This window comes from Panthera pardus, unplaced genomic scaffold, assembly GCF_024362965.1.
Source record: "Panthera pardus isolate Hobbes unplaced genomic scaffold, ASM2436296v1 HiC_scaffold_6, whole genome shotgun sequence".
Taxonomy (NCBI): Eukaryota; Metazoa; Chordata; class Mammalia; order Carnivora; family Felidae; genus Panthera; species Panthera pardus.
The window spans coordinates 23,377,435-23,382,000 of record NW_026526991.1 but is presented as its reverse complement, the minus strand read 5'-3'; positions in this window follow the sequence as shown (position 1 = coordinate 23,382,000).

Here is a 4,566-nt window from a genome sequence, read left to right as displayed (position 1 = left end):
GCTCTGCAAAAAAAGACAGATTAACAAGAGAATAGCATACAAATTTATTTAACGTCAGTTTTATGTGACATGAGCCTTCATAAGAAATGAAGACCCTAAGAAGTGGTTAAACCTGAGTGCTTTTATGTGAGGTTTGATGAAGAGTGGAGAATCATGGGAAGATGTGACAGGACAAAGGGTATGAGCTGAATGTGAGGAAACCGAGGAAACCTAGCAAGGCCTAGGCCTGTTTGTTTGGATTCATCTTGGTGTTCTGTCTTCTGAGATAAGAACACTCCTTTCCTGGGGGAAGTGGGGGGCAGGGCACCTCTCCCATGAGGGCTTCTGACCTACTTCAGGGGAGGGTCAGCGAGGCATCCCAGCACCTGCTGTTTCACAAATTCCTTCAGTTTAAAATATTCAATATTCCAAGTTGCCATATTTTGGGATGCTGTGTCCTAACCCCCATCTGCTGCCCTCCCATCTCCTAATACATTTTATTACACTTCATATGGTTTCTTGTTCTTCTCAGTCCTTGGCTCAACTTCCTTAAAAGACAGGAAAATTAATCCTTGTGTTATTAGAAGGGCAGCTAAGAAAGATGAAATAAGAGTATTCATCCCACTCAGGAACTATTTGGGCTTCTAGGAATGTATTCACTGATTTGTCATTCCAAAAATGTTTATTTACAACCTATGTTATGCTCACCACGGTCCTAGGAACCATGAAGAGAGTAGAGGAGGAGAAAAATCAGTAAAAATCCCTGTCCTCATAGATCTTACATTCTACCTGGGAAAGGTACCCTAAAAACAGATAATTAGTTAAAATTATAATATGTCAGCTGGATAAGGACAAATGAAGAGATGGAGTGCCTGGGTGGCTCAGTCAGTTAAGCGTTCAAGTCTTGATTTCAGCTCAGGTCATGATCTTGTTGTTCGTGAGTTCAAGCCCCATGTCGGGCTCTGCGCCTACAATGCAGAGCCTGTTTAGGATTCTGTCTCCCTCTCTCTCTGCCCTTCCCCATTTGCGCTCACTCTCTCTCTCAAAATAAATAAATAAACGTTAAAAAAAAGACAAATGAAGAGAAATAAAGTAAGGAAAGGCATGGAATGCGAAGGCAGGGGAGGGTGGCAATTTTAAATAAAGTCATCAGGAAAGGCATTACCGAGAATGGCACCTGAGCAAGTGGCAAAGACCCTGAAGAACAGACCTCCATGAGTACACAAAGCCCTGTTTCACCTCAAGAGATGCACTTCTTTGGAAAGGCTTTTTTTGCTATGTTATATATAACATATAATTTACCATTTTAACCAATTTGAAATGTACAATTTGAGGGCATTAATTGCATTCACAGTGTTGGGCAACCATCACCACTATATCCAAAACTGTTTTTAAAATGTTTATTTATTGGGGCGCCTGGGTGGCTCAGTTGGTTAAGCGGCTGACTTCGGCTCAGGTCATGATCTTGCGGTCCGTGAGTTTGAGCCCCGCGTCGGGCTCTGTGCTGACAGCTCAGAGTCTGGAGTCTGTTTCAGATTCTGTGTCTCCCTCTCTCTGACCCTCCCCCGTTCATGCTTTGTCTCTCTCTGTCTCAAAAATAAACGTTAAAAAAATAAAATAAAATAAAATGTTTATTTATTTTGAAAGAGAGCAAGAGCAGGGAGGGTGGGCAAAGAGAGAGGGAGAGAGACTCCCAAAGAAGCTCCACTCTGTCATCACAGAGCCCAGTGTGGGGCTCATACTCACGAACTATGAGATCATGACCTGAGTGGAAATCAAGAGTTAGACAACCAACTGAACCACCCAGGAGCCCCTCCAAAACTTTTTTATTATCCCAAACAGAAACTCTGTAACCACTAGACCTTTAAGAATAACCTCCTATTCTTCCTCCCCCCTGAACTCTCGGTAACCTCTAATCTACTTTCTGTCTCTATGAGTTTGCCTATCCTAGATATTTCATATAAGTGAATTGCACAATATGTCTTTTTATGTCTGTCTTACTCACTTAGCCTGTGTTCCATGTTCATACATGTCATGTCACGTGTCAGAATTTCCTTGGTTTTTATGGCTGAAGAATATTCCGTTGTATGCATATGCCATGTTTTGTTATCCATTAGTCCATCGATGGACCCTCGAGTTATTTCTACATTTTGGTGATTGTGAATAAGGTTGCGATAATTATTGGCTTACAAGTATGTGTTCAAGTGGCTGTTTTCAATTCTCTTGGGTTTATGCCATGGAGTAGAATTGCTGGATCTTATGATAGTTCCATGTTTAATGTTTTGAGGAAGACTCCAGACTATTTTCCATAGTGGATGCACCTTGGACACCCACCAGCAATGTACAAGGGCTCCAACTTCTCCACATCCTTGTCAATACTTGTTTTGTTTTTCTCCAGTGACAGCTGTCCTAGTAGGTATGAAGTAGAATCTCATTGTGGCATTGCTTTGCATTTTCCTAATGACTAATGACGTTGAATATCTTTCGTGTGCTTATTGGCCACTTGTATATCATCTTTGAAGATATGTCTATTTAAGTCCTTTGCCCATTTTTAAATTGTGCTACTTGCCTTATTGTTGAGTTTTAGGAGTTCTTTATATGACCTGGATGTTAAATCTTTATTGGAATTTATGATTTACAAATATTTTCTGTTTGGAGAGATCGTTTCAATAAAAGCCATATGACAAAAGGTTAAGGAGTGAGGCAAAATAAAGAAGTACAGGAAGCAGACTGTTCCTTGAGAGACTAACTAGTAAAGAGAAAGGGGCAACTAGGGAAGATGTATTTTCTAAACTTGAGGGGTAGTTAAGCACAGTAGAAGGTAGAAAGGGAAGAAGGAGACCGCAGGAAGTGGCAGATTCAAAGACAGGATCATTGATGGGATGGGGTGGTGGTGGTTCCAGAGAAGGAGGTGGGTAAAAAGACATAGACAGAGATAGCTGGAAATAAGAGTCTTGTAAAGCAGTAACAGTCAAGAGTGACCTCTTTTTCCTGGTTTAAGAAGGAAAGTGACAAGGCAAGGTTCCATGTCCTCTCCGCCAACCTCATGGATGTGGAAAGTCAGTTTGAAATAAATCAGGTCGGTATCATCAAGGATTTATAATTTCCCTCTCATAAATTCAATACGCCGAATGAGCAGTTATTTATTTTCAAAAAAGCCTGAAAGCAAGACATAAAGCCTATGCCTGTACATTACAAACAGGAAATCAAATGTCTTTTAAAAGCCCTTAGATTTTCTGTGTATCCCAGTTTCTAGGCCAAAATGTTTTTGCAAAGAAGCGCCTCTCATTGCTTATTGCTAATGGTAGCGATGATTCAACTTTTATTTTGATGAGGCTATCTCTGTAATTAAAGATCTTGATTAGTTGTTCCTGCAAAACCAGCCTTGTGTTGCCTCTGCTCTTGCCCTCTTTTAGAATCTAATTGTCCATTACCATATTAAAAGGCCTAGAAGAAACCAATTTAACTTGGTTAACCCAGGTTTTAAAAAATTCATTTGAACACAAACACTTCGTTTATGTTAGCACCTATTAACCTCTCAAGGACTGGAATTCTAGATAATACACTTTTGGAAATGCTGATCTGGATGGACAATTCCTTCTTTGGAATGTTCCACTTCTCATTAGTTTTATGTCACAAATCTTAGAAGAAAACCTGCTTCATCTCTGCCAATGTTTTTTGTGCCCCCTCTAGAGTAACTTTGCTCTTTGCTTTCCTCTAGGAAACATGTACAGTGGTGTTTCCACGAATGGCATTGTACAGAATTGAGTGTCATACTGAAAGCTGACATATAATGAAATATATATACCACACGTATATATATATATATATATATATATATATATGTGTGTGTGTGTGTGTGTGTGTGTATACATATATATATATATATTTAATTATTATTATTGGTTCAATTTTTTTCTATTGCCCCAATCTCTGGCACCCCTATGGCAGTTTCTTGGGCACTGTTCCCATCACATGGGGTTTTTAAGCAGAGATAACTCAGTGGGGGTGTCGAAATGTGCCCCAGGGATGCAAATTGAGTCCCATATGAACACACAGCCTAAGAGCAAGGTGGTGTCGGCAGCAGGCTTCCAGTCTGCCCATATGTACTTCTAGAGAGAGGGCAGTTGGTTTATAATGATCTGATTTGACAAGCCTATAGCTTCTTTCCTGCTGCTGTGATCATAAGCCCCTACTGTAATTATAATGAAGCGATTCCATAAACATTATTACCATGTATTAAACATATGTGATAGCGTCAGATAGACACCATAATAACAACAGAATGTTGACAAGCCCAAATGTTTTTGTGTTTGACAAAGCATAGCACAAAACTTCTTTAAGCAGTGCCTTTCCTTTCAAAGGATGCCAGTGAGTCTGGAACATAAGATTCATATCAGATAAACAACCAAACAAGGAATAATACACCAGGAGAAAGAAACCCTACACAATATGAACTTGAATTCCAATTTTAAAGAAACAGATTGAGTTTTTTATCCTCAGAATGACAATATTATTTAAGTGTAAAAATTGAAATTTAGTGTGAGAAGCAAGTACATCTGATGGGAAAAGAAGTTCTACTTGAGA